Source organism: Motacilla alba, chromosome 12, assembly GCF_015832195.1.
Source record: "Motacilla alba alba isolate MOTALB_02 chromosome 12, Motacilla_alba_V1.0_pri, whole genome shotgun sequence".
NCBI lineage: Eukaryota > Metazoa > Chordata > Aves > Passeriformes > Motacillidae > Motacilla > Motacilla alba.
This window is the reverse complement of record NC_052027.1, coordinates 1,348,171-1,360,993: the sequence shown is the minus strand read 5'-3', so window position 1 is coordinate 1,360,993 and position 12,823 is coordinate 1,348,171.

Genomic DNA, 12,823 nt, shown 5'->3' with positions numbered 1-12,823 from the left:
CCTTGTTAAAACTGCAAACGGAGCAGGCTGGGTAACACCACACAGCTGATGGAAACAGGAATGCCTGGAAATAAAAGGCAGCTCCCCCAGCTCCTCTTGTGCTTGCTGCTGTCCTTGGGCTGGTGGGAGCTGGCTGTGCTCTGTCCTGGGCTGCTGCCCCTGGCACCCAACTCTTTGCACCCCCACGGAGGCAGGCCTGGCTGAGCTGGTGGGTATTTGCTCTGGGGTGGACCCTGGGTCATCCCAGCCCTGCCCGCGTCCATGAGTGACCCTCTGCAGGGTGACAGTGCTGATGACAAAGGGCTGGCTTGCCTTTACAGCCCTGAGCTTGCCCCCAGTGCTGCACTTTGCCTCCTCTCTGACCCCTGCTCTTTATTCCAGTACCCAGGATGGGCTCCCACGGTGTTGTTTTCTGAACACCAGCTCAGCCCAAGGATGATGGCCACAGCCTGTGGCTGCCAGAGCTGTTGCACCAGAGGAATAATTATTTTCTCTCTGGAGCACGGCTTTATCCTCCCTGCAGCCCCTGGAGCTGCTGAAGTGCAGCAGCACTCCCTCCCCCGTGTGGCTCTCCGGCCGCCCCCGTGCCGTGGCAGTGGGAGAAGAGGCCGGGCTCGATCCTGCTTTGGAAGGACTGATGAATATGCAAGCTCTCAGGGCTGAAATATTGCTTATCCGTGTCACAGGGTGTGCAGGGAGCTCGTGCTTGTGCTGCTGCCTGAGGATGTGGACAGCACCAGAGTGCGGCTGAGCAGCTTAGGGAAGATTTAACTCTTATTTCTATTCTCGACACCGAATCATTAGTGAGGTTATGGCCACGCTGGGGGCCTTTCCCAGCGCCCTCCTCCTGCTGGGCAGGGCCTGGGGATGTGCTGCTGGGGCTGGCTGCAGCTATTGATCAGGGTACAGCTCCAGCCCGAGTGGGAGCAGTCCCTGATGATTATCTCCTGCTATTAGTGCACCTATTGTGAAATCGGTGTGATTTGAGATGAAATGTGACCTATGGGCATAGGCAACGCGTTCTAATGTATTCAGAAACGCCGGGGCTGAGGAGCTGCTGCTGCTGGTACCACACTGATCAAACCCCAGCTCGCCCTGCTCCCGTTGACATCAGTGGGAGGTCTGTCACTGCCGCCTGTGAGCGCTGGACCGCATCCAGGCTGCGCTTCATGGGATGCATTATTCCACAGGGTTGGGGAGGCGCAGGGAGTGGGATTCCTCCCTCTCAGTGCTCTCTGTGCTCAGATGTTTGCCTTGGAGCTGGCTGGGACGTGAAGCAGCCGGCCTGGTTTTGGTGTCAGCCCGAGGAGGAGATGAGGGGCGTTTGCTCCCAAAGGTCGGCCAGGGCTGGGGTGCTGCTCTGGGAGAGGTGAGGGGCTGGGCAGCCCCCTGTGACCCACAACTCCTGGTGGCGTGGGGGAAAAGGAGGCAGGATTCTCATCAGCAGTGCCTGTACCAAGTGTTTGACCCACCAGTGCTGGAGTCCTGGTTCAGGAATAAAAGCCCAGAGGGGTCCTGGCTCTGCACACAGGTCAGGACGCGGCTGGGGAGGGGTTTCTCAGGTTCTTCATTTCAGACAAACGTTTGACCTCAAAGAGGTGCCCGTTGCTCGGGGGCTGGATTCCCCCGTGGCATGGGAGGCTGCTGGGGCACCTCTCACGGCCCATCCCAGCCCCGCCACACCGGCCCGGGCTGAGCCTTTGGGTGGAGGATGACTCAGGGCCCCGTGGAGGGAGGGGGTGGCGGTGACCCCCCCCCGGTGCTGCTGGGGAACTGAAGCAATCTGTTTATCATGGAAAAACTGCTCTTAGCAGCAATTCAAATGGAAACTTCCCAGAATGAGTGTTGCAGAGCTTTCCCCTTGAATCACCGGGCCTCCCAAGGGCCGCTTTCGAAGACGATGCCCTCGGGAGAGCCGTCCCCGTCCCTGCCGAGCGTGGAGCTCCCTCCCGGCAGCACAGCCGCTCCCAGTCCCTCCTCGGGCCCGTTCCCATGGAGCAGTGCCCTTGCCAGGCGGGACAGGCACGGGAGCCCCCCGCACAGGTGTGCAGGAGCTGCTGCCCCGCTGCTGGGGGCTCCCAGCCCGGGGGAGGCTCCCGCGGCAGCACCCGCTGCCACCTCGCCGGGCCATTTGCCTCCTTTCCCTTCCCTCCGGCTGCCCATCACCTTTTCCGTGGCTGAAATGAGTGTCCGAAGGAAGGTCACGGGGAACTCAGCCGCTGCCGGGAGCTCACGGAGCGGAATGAATAAGGAGGGAGTGAGTGAGTGATGCCTGACTCGCTCCGCTCCCCTCCCTGCCTTGCCCCCCCGTGCCCGTACGTGCCAGCCCGCTGCTGTGGGGGCACGGAGCCGTGTGGTGCCCCCCGGGCCGTGCCCGCAGCTCGGCGCGGGCTGCCCGGGGATGCTCCGGGCACGGCGCCTCCGCCGCGGGGATGCTCGGGCGGCGCAGCCACGGCTGGGTGCGAGCCCCGGGCTGGCAGCCTGGCGGATCCGGCCCGGACAGCCGCGGGATGCCTGTCGCAAGGGCTGGCAGGCCAGCGAGGCAGGCAAGGGGCAGGGAGGGACGGCAGCTTAGGGCACCCTGGTGATGCCACTGCCAGCCGCGGGGCGAAGCTGCTGGTTTTTATACATCTATTCCTGTCGGCCCCGCGGTGCTTGTCCCCATAGTAACAGAGCAGGCTGGCGCTGCAGCGCTCGGTGACATCCCTGCTCCCCGGGGAGAAGCCGAGGACCGGCGTGCTCCGTGTCCCCAGCTGCCGGGGACAGCTTTCCTGAGCGCGTCAGGCTTTCGCCGCGTCCCTGCAGCCCCGGGAAAGCCAGGAATTGTTGGCTGGCAGGGCAGAAAGGGCGGCTGCGGGGCTGGCCGGGACGTGGCAGGACCGCGCTGGGGTGGGGGCTGGTTCGGTGGCAGTCCTTGTCCCCGGTGCCGGCGGCCGGGATGCGCCGCACGAGTGAGAAGCACGGGCCGCCGCTGCGTGCGGCTGAGGCACCAACCGCAGAGGGGTTTGCCGGGCTCCAGCGAGCACCTGGGCACTTGAGGTCAGGAGGCATCTGCAGCGCCGGCTTTTTGAAGCCAGCAGCGAGGCAAAGGTGTTTTGAAGGAGGCCGGCAAGACGGAGATCTCTGCTCAGATCCTGGAGCCGCTCGGAAGATGAGTCAAAGGATTCCTGAAACAATTAGAGCTGCGAGGTGCAGCAGCAACAGCGCATCCACCGTCAGCAGCTCTGCCAGGCGCCCTCGGCCAGCTGTTCGTGCTTTCCCTTTAATAAGGCACATTAGGCAATTTCCCATTTAAAAATGTTTATGGGAATATATAAATATTCGCTTATGCGGAACTTGCCTGGCCCTTTGTGCGCAGAGCAGTGGTGGGAGTGACTTGAATTGTTATAAAGCCATCGAGACAGCTCGAGATGCAGCCTTCAGATGGCGGGGGGGATGTCTCAGAGCCCCCCTGGGCACCGAGCCCTCCGGGTGCCAGCATGGGACGCGTCGCTCCGCGGGACAGAGCGCCCCACCGAGCGGGACAGGGCCCCCGCAGGCTGCGTCACGTCCCCTGGTGCCCAGCCACAGGCAGCGTGGGCAGGGTTTTCCCTCCTGTGATTTCCCGATGGCCACAGGAAGAGCTTGCACAGACCCGATCTGGATTTAATCAAAGGAATTTTTTTTTTTCATTTGCTGTCTTATGTGCTGACCACCAAACCACATCCTTCGAGCCTGGGCCCAGCACAGTGAAACAAAAACTAGGCCAGGGCTTTTTGCTATGTTTTTTTTTTCTTTTTTTTTTTTTTTTTTTTTCCCTTAGTGCATCAGTTGGGTGCAAAGCTGGCACACACCTCTCCTCCAGCCCCTCTGCTCCCACACAGCCCCTTCCTTCCCAGGGCAGCCTGGCATTTCCACCCCCCTGAGCCAGGCACTTGCAGCTCCACGTGAAACCTGGGAGCTATCCAGATTATGTGCACCGAGCACAGTGGCAGTGGGAAGCAAACACAGAGGAATAATGAGTGATGACGTGCTGGCCGACCACGTCGGGACCTAACAAGGCACGAGGTGGGAACTGCCCTTGGCTCTCCCTTGGTTGGTGCAGCCTGACTGTGGGCTCAGAGCAAAAACCAGAGGGGCCCCAGCGAGCCCCTGGTGCTGGTGGGAGCAGTGGCTGTGGTGTGACACCGTCCCTGGCAGCATCCCACAGCATCCAGGGGCGAGGTGCCTGCGCAGGGAAGTTCTCACGTTCACAGAACAGAGAGCAGCTTTATTGTTGTATTTTGCAAACCAAAACCAGCCGGGAGTTTCTGAAGCGTCTGCCATCCCCGCAGAGAGCTGTTTAGTCATGCCTGGTGTGTGTGCATGTGAGACAGAGAGGGGAGGGAGGCTCGAGGACTTTGCAAAGATTAAAGATTTATGCTGACCCTTGAATCTGATCCAAGGCTACTAATCTGCCCTGATCCTATCATCTGCTCAGGGTGGATCTATTTCACTTTCCTTTATGGTACTCCTGACTCATTCCACTCCCACTCCAGGCCAGTCCAGTGGGAATGGGAAGCGCTACCACATATTTGTTTGGGTTTGCATTTAAAGCTCTGGACCTGTAGTGGGTGCAGCTCATAAAGGAAACCAGTGTGGATAAGATATGGGTGAGCTGAATGCTTGGAAACCACTCCCAAACGCAAGCTGAAGTGGTTTGAAATCAAGGTGGAGTGATGTACTGAAGGCACAATGCTTGGCAGCTACGCCCAGCGTGTGAAAAAGGCATTTAAATCCAAGGTGGTGAGGGAGGCAGGGCAGCCAGCATGCTTCCGACGGGACAGCCCGTGCCTCGCAGGGTGCGCGGTGCCAGGGAGCCGGTACCCACCCCTGTCTGCCTACCTGCCCTCCCTGCCTCTGTGCTTTGCACCCCCGAGCCCCCCAGGGCCTGCAGGAAGCTGTGCCAGGGGTTCTGCTCTGCTCTGGCACTGCTCCACCGGGGAAAGGCCTGGTTCCTGCTCCACCACCCTGCACTGAAAGGCTCCCCGTGGCTGCTGGGGCTCCAGGGTAAGAAACGAGGTGTGGAGGAGAATGCAGACCTGATTTTTTGGAGGGCAGAATAAATCTCCTCTGCCTTCACGATAAAAAATAGCGCGGCAGAAAGAGAAATAGGAGCTTTCCACCCCTCAGCTCTTCTCTGCTGCAGCCACACGTGTCTGGAGGGAGGCTGGGGATGCCACAGCAGCCTGGCCTGCGTGCCAGCCGGGCTGGGGTGGGTGACACCCACCGGGCAGCCCCGGAGCCGCGGCAGACGGGCAAACAGGATCAGTCATAGGGCCTGGCCCGTGGCTGCGCTGACCGGGAGATGGAGTGTGCAGTATCCTATTTCAGATCCCCTGGGACATCCTGTTCTCCTGATAACTGATGATATGTAAATATAGCAAATGCAAAGCCAGGCACTTTCCTCGGGTGCCCGGCCCAGGCTGCTTATAGAACAGGGCTGAGCCCCAGCTTGGAAACGCCCATCTGCAACTGCGACACGGGCATCAGGCTTTATTTTTAGTTTAAAACCAAGTTCCTGTTTGTAAGGCCAGAAGGGTTACAGGAAGAAAAATTATGAAGTGGGATCATTTACTGCTATTTTCTTTTCACGTGTCCTTCCTTCCTTCCTCCCTCCTGAGAAATGGGATGTAGCACATCGCTATTCCAGGCTGCGATGCTCGCTGGCTCCTGCTCGCTCCGAAGAGGCCCTTTAAGCCTTGTGTAACAAAAGGCTCCGTCCTCCCAGCCCCGCCAATTACACCTGATTGCTGCTGCCACACGGAGGAACTTATGTCCTGGACACGAAACGCCTCCCTTCTCTCTGGGCAGAGGTTTGGGCTGGCCCTGGCAGGCGGGGTGACAGCCAGGGCATGGGGAACCCTCCCTGGCTCATCAATCCCTCTCCTCCCCGCGCCGCTGAGCAGCCCCGGGATTGAGGGAAACGATGGCAAGTGTTTGGTCAGGTCAGCCAAAGGAGCCTCTTTAACGAGCAAAGCCCAGCACTAATTAGCCCGGTGCGCAGCCCCCTGCCCCACCGCTGTCCCTGCGGCGCTCCTTCGGCCGGGGTCACCGTGCGAGGGGAGCCGCCGGGATGAGCTTGGCAGGTGCCCACGTGTTTTTCTCCTTCCCTGCCCTGTTAGGGAAAGGTAATCCCGAGCTGACAGGAGGGAGGCTGCGAGCTGCTGACGGGAATTCCCAGCTGAGAGGTTCCGAGAGCGGTGGGAGCTCTGGCGTGTGGATTAGGTTGCTTGTATATACTATAGTGCGAAGGGAACGGGCGGTTTTGCTAATTCCCTTGCACTTGGGTTTAATAAAGCAGGATTTGTCTGGTGGGAAAGCGTAACAGTGGGATTTAAGCTGTGTGAGTCTCATGACTGGTGCTCGCCTGGCTGGGTGGGAAGCAGGGAAGCATCGATTGCATTCTGTCTCTCCTGCGTTCTCGTGTTTTTAAACACGATTTGAGAGCCCACAGCTTCGGATGAGCTTTATTTGGGATGAGGTTTATTTAAAAAATCCATATGCAGATGCTCGCACTAAATTCTGTTTTCCAGAACTGTGGTGCCCTTGGGAGAACCAGGGCTGCTCGGTTTGTCAGCGCCTTGTGACAAACTCACCTCAACTGAGAAAGGGCAAAGAGGGGGTGGCCCGGACACAGGGGGAGAAGGGGCAAGTTGGTATCTGGTACAGCCTCTGTAAGCAAACGAGATCCTTCTGCTTCTGGTTTTAATGAGAAAGGCCCCAATGGAAATTTGAAATCTGGATCTGCATCAAATCCTCAAAGTTTAGGCAGTTTAGAGCGAGGACTTTGGTCCATTCCATCACTCATCAGAGCTGTCTGCAACATTCACATCCCAATACTTTCTTCCAGTCATAAATTCTGCCAAAGATGCGTGCTTGGATGTCAGATATTTTTCTTCTTTTTCATCCCTTTTGCTAATTTAATTCCCAGATCTAAATCAAGTTTTCCATCTCGGACTTCCAGGAGCTGGGGTGCCTTGTGAGCAGCTGGGAAGCTTTGCTGTGCCCTGTGTGGTGTGGTGGGGGTTGGAAAGGTTCACCTGCCTGCAGGTGACCAAGGGAAGGGGAGGCCTCGGGGTCAGGCTGCTCTATTGCCAGAGCCCAAGTTTTGGGATGTGCTAGGGAGCAAATCCTTACAGTGCTCCTGCTCTTCTCTCCCTTATTATTTAGAGGATAAAGCCCAAGCCATTTTTGGGATATGCACAAATATGCTCCTGATGAGGGCCCTGAGCAACCAGGCAGATTTTCTGAGCAGCCTTGAAGCAGCAAGGCACAGCAGCCACATGCTGGGCTCTCCCTTATTCTTATTCTTTTCTGTTTTCTTGGGTGTACAATAAGAGCTAATCAAAGTGATGCTCTCCAGCAGGCTTTTGTGTATGGCATTACAGCAAAATCCTAAATTCCCCTTCCTGCTCATGCATACAAAGCAGGAAGAGCTAGGATGGCTGCAGTCAATTTTCGGATGATTTAGCCAAGGAGAAAATAACTGGATGGCTGGAAGAGGAGCATTTGATAGGAAATAACCTTGAAGCACAGCTCTGCCATGATGGTGTGAGGTGCCCAGCTCCCTGCAGTGGCCCTGCTCCATGAAATGCCAGCAGGGAGCGTGACTTCCAGAGGGGATGACCAAGGACAACACAGAGAAGCAGAGCACCCAAAAGCCAGTGCAAGGGAGACTGCAGAGTGGGCTGGGTGCTGCCTTCTGCTCCTGATTTCAGCACTGACATCCATGAAGGTCTCCTGCTCAGTTCAGGCTTCTCACCAGGTGCTGAGGCAACAGGTTGTGTGTTGGCTGGTGTGGATGAGTGCAGCTCAGCTGGCTGGGCTCCTGGGGGCTCCCTGTACCTGCAGATTGTTCCTTCTTCCCCCCAAAGGCATCAGCTGGGATTTGCCCCTCACAGCTGGAGCGGGCCAGACGCTCCCTCGGCACAGGGTGAGAGTGTGGTGACACCTGTGACACCTCTGGGGACAGCTCCCCAGAGATTTCCTGCCAGGCAGGGATTGGGTTTGCCGCTCCTGCTGTCCATCTTTTGGGAACAGCTCCCTGCTGATAACATCCCTCACTTTGGATTTATCCCGGAAAACAGAGAGGAAGATGTGCTGGACCCTGTGGTGCCCATGTGCCAGGAGAGGGCTGGGCGTGGGTGCTGGCACTGCCAGGCCAGGGGCTGTGCTGTGCAGGGAGCCCAGCCGGGTGAGGGTGAGGATGAGGATGAAGGTGAGGACACAGCTACACGCTTGAGGGAAGGAGGACGGCTTTGGTGAGGCTGCATCCCCCTCTGCTGGAAAATCCAAGCAAAGGCAGCAGAGCCGCTGGCCAAGGAGAAAACTTGAGGGGGAAAGGGGAAATTAGTGTGCAAGGAGCACAAGGGAGGCCCGGCTTCCCTGGGCTCTGCTGGCCTTCGTCTCATGCCCACCACAGTGGGAGGGCTCTTGCTGGGGACAAGCTGTGCAGAAACTGGGACACATCCCATTCGTGCCAGGCACATTCCCACTTCCCAGGATGGGAAGGGATAAGTGAGGCAGGGGCAGCACCCAGGGCCGTGGCTCAGGCTGGTCCTGGGGATGTGCAGAGTCTCACAGCGGGCAGAGAATCCTGCGTGGAACTAAACAGAACTGCACAGACAGGCTCAGTGCTGTGCTGCTGGGTTCAGAGCTGCTCCACAGCCCGGCTGCTGCCCAGGGGCCACGGCTGATGGGCATGAGCTGCACAGCACCTGGTGGGACTGAAATGCACAGGGCAGCCCGGGCTGTGGGCACTGGGGTTTGTGGGGAAAGGGGCTGCAGCACTCTTTGGGTATTGCCTGGCAGCTGGGAGAGAGCTCTACCTCAAAGCAGAGGCTGCAGGAAATGCCTCTCCTGGCCTGCACCACGTGCATGGTCCCTGGGTGGGCAGCTCATGGCTCAGTCTAACCAAGAAGTCCCTGCTGTGGCCTTCCCAAGGTGCTGCTCCCCTTGAATCTGCTCATACAGGTGTCTGTGCAGAGCTGGAGCCCAGGGCTCTGTGCCTGCTTTCAGAGCCTCACTTGGAGGCTGTTTGTGCTTAGGCTGGAAGAATGGGTTTGTTTCCTTGTAGGTTTAAAATCTAAATTACAGGAGGGGTGAAATGCGGTGACTGGGCTGGCCAAGGCCCTGACTGTGCACTAAATCTGCAAGCGTGGGCCTGGCTTTTGTGCAGGGGGCTCTGTGAGTGCCAAGGTCACTGCTAATAAATCTGACTGGAGGACCAGGAGAATTTTATTAACTTACTGCTACCAGCAGGCTCCTTTTTAACTATCTTTTTTTTTCCCCCTGTTCCCTTCTGCTGATTCATGCTCCTGCTCCTTCAGCACTGGGAGATGCCAGCATTCCTAAAGGTCATCACTTGCATGCAGCAGCTCATGCTGGGGAGTGTTTGCCAGCACCTATGAAACCGAAATGCTAAAGCCACTGCCATCATTTCTATTTTCCCTGGCAGTGACAGACAGTTGCACAGCTTGCCAGCCACCAAGCTGCCACGTTTCCAGGCTTGGGGACTACTGCAAGGTGAAGGAGGTGTGTGGAAAGTGATGCCTCCCAATGAACCTGCAGCCAGGTCACCTTGAGATGAGGATTCTCACCTGGGCTCACCTGCTAGAGAAACCTCAGTGTCCAAGCACGCACCCTGTGACTTACAGCCAGCCCCTCGTGTCGGGCTGTGATCCCGTGGCTCTGGGAAATGAGATCCTGCTGCTCACGTCAGGTTTCACGCAGGAGTCACACCGCTGCTGCTGCCCTGGCTCCAGGGGAAGCGGGGCTGGGCTGCCCTCGCTGCCACCTCCCTCCCCTTCTCCCCACTGTGGAGAGGACTCGGTGCTTTCCCGGGCTGCAGAAAGAGGCAGGGTTTTATGGCATGCTGGCAGCATGAAAACATCTCTGAGGAAATAAGTTATGGTTTAATTTTCACGGTGTGTCTCGCTCTTCACGGCAAAGGAATACTTCTGGTTTAGCTCAAGCACTAACAGCACAAGTGACACGTTTATTTTTTCAGGAAAGAAGTGAGGAAGACACAGAGAAGACCTTCCCCTGCATCCTCAGGTTATTTAATGACTGTTTATGCTGTGGCAGTACCAAAAGTGCTGTACAAAATGACAGCAGGACTGTTCCAGGCTGTGGCAGGTTTGCAGCCGGTTATTTAATGTCCATCTCTGTAGAGGTGACCACTGATCTTACCCTTCCCTTTGAGAGTCTGTAACACAAGAAGACACATGTCTTGTCTCTGCTATCATCTGCCTCCGTTTCTTTTGATATTATTTTCAGAGAGCCTTGAAAGAGCAGAGCTGGAAAGAGCCCCCAGCTGCCTGCTGGCACTGCAGAGCGAGGCTCCCGTTGGATTCATCCCTCACAGCCCTCAGATCCCCCAGATCCAAGAGCTTCTCCCTCCCTCCACAAGGGAGGATCCCGACCTGGGAGGCACCCACAGTCTCTCAGACATTTAATATTATTTTTATATTATTTCTATATTATTACATTTTATATAATTTATATTATTAAACTAAGTATTATCTATTTTATAAATATGATAAACTACAATAACATTAGAAATGATTATAAATCATAATATAAATTACTATAAATGATAAATTACATATAAATAAATATGATTTCGATATGATATATTATATGTAATACAATATATTACATATTATATATTTATTATATATAATATATTATATATTATATATTATACACTATATACTATATAATATATACTATATACTATATACTATATATTTATATTATATAATATATATTCTATATATTATATATTATATAAATTACAATAGAAATAATAAATTTAAATAAAATTATATACAAATATACATCATAAATGATTTATAAATGATACATTTATAAAAGATATCTTTATAAATAACAAAATAAATATATATAAAATACATACAGTATAAATAGACACATATTATTTTATATCTATTATATGTTTAAATTTCCATAATTTTATATGATAACATTTTATAACCAGCTGAATCTCTGGGAGACATTCAGCACCCAAAGGAGCCCAGGGCACTAACAGGGCATGTGTGTTCGCCTCCTCAGAGCACGGACAGTGAAGGAGCAGGCGAGCAGAGGCTCAGAGCACGGACAGTGAAGGAGCAGGCGAGCAGAGGCTCAGAGCAGCACGGACAGTGAAGGAGCAGGCGAGCAGAGGCTCAGAGCAGCACCGCCGCTGTGTTTTGTTTTGGCCGCAGCTCCTCGCTCGGCAGCAGGGGAGCTGCCACCCAGCAGGCGTCTGCAGCCATCAAATCAATTAGCTCCTTCGTCTGCGGGAGGAGTCGCCGGCCAGAGACAAATTAGAGGCACGGCCAGTAAGATACTCCGTCCTGACAGGAGCTGCCCTGTGTGCTCATCCTAATGACAGGCTCCGAAACCTGGGCACAGCTTAGCTCGTTATTGGAACTAATTGGTGCCAGGCATTCCATCCTCTCGGATAGGGCTAACCATGGGGATGAAATTGTCTGAGCTAATGAACCAGAGAATGGATTAAGAACTTTCAAAGAGCAGTTCATATCTCAGCTTAATTGGAAGGAGTATATTAGTTGGCTTTTTTTTTTTATGGACACAAAGGAAAGCCGTGTTTTGGGGTGGAAGAGCACATCACAAATGCCTTCCCTGCCGCTGGGGAGCTGGGAATTCCTAATGTCAGCGTGGCAGAGCTGTGGCATTTGGAGGCAGTGCCTTCCCCAGCCCCGAGAGCCCGAGGAGGGATGGAAATGGGATTTATTCTCTGCGTGCAGCCTGTGCCAGGCCCCACGGGCAGACACCAGTTAGAGCTGATGTCCCCAGGCCAGGGAGCTGCGGGCAGAGCCGGGGCTGGTCTGGGCATCCATCCTCCTGATGAGATCCACGTCCCCCAGAACACCGTGCCCCAGTGCCCCGTTCAACAGCCCCATTCTAATTGTTGTTTTACACCTCTTTTCCACTGTTCTGAGGACTAGATTTGTGACACTAGTTTTTTTCTGGCTCGGAAATTTAATTTTTCTTTTTTTTTTTTTTCTGTGTGGTTTAGAACTTTTCCTTCTGCCGGCAGTGGAGAAGGAGAATCCTCTGCAGGAGTCCCAGACACAGCATGTCACCTGTGGTTCATATCCAGGCAGCCCAATCCAAGCTTCATGCATTTTCTTAGCTCTTTAATATTTGTAAAATAATCTGAGGGCCATTGCAGCCAGGTGCAAAACAGTAGCTCTTTTCCGACCAACAAATCCTGCTTAACATCCATTAATGGCCCTTAATTTGAGTCATGAAAGTTTTACTGCAACGCCATAAGGAATCCTGAGGAAAAAGATTGTGCTTCAGGGGAACAGAAAATATTCCTCCACCATCCTGTAGGTTCCTTGTGATTTGTTTTTCTGCTACATCTCCATTTGTTCCTGCCTGGCCTCACAGTGCACAAGCCACTGTGTTACTCCCCAGAGAGCTGGAGCCACAAAATTTGTGAATTTGGGCTCGCTTTGGCTGGGAATTGAAATAACCCAGTTACAGTGACAAGAGCCCTGCTGAGTCACCCAAAAAGCCCAGGCAGTGTGTGCTACTCCTTCAGCTCCCCTCGGAAGTGCTTCCCGCTGGAAACTAAAGTGACCTCAGTGAGTGGTGATAAATGCACCTAATGGAGTGGTTTGGTCAGAGTTATCTCCTTATATACGACTTACCTACTCACGGTTTATTTGGCTCAAGCAGGAAGTCACTTTATCAGAGTCCATGCAGAAGGCAGGAACTTCTGGAGAACTTTGGGCTCTGTGAGGGTAACTGGGAATAACGAGGTGAA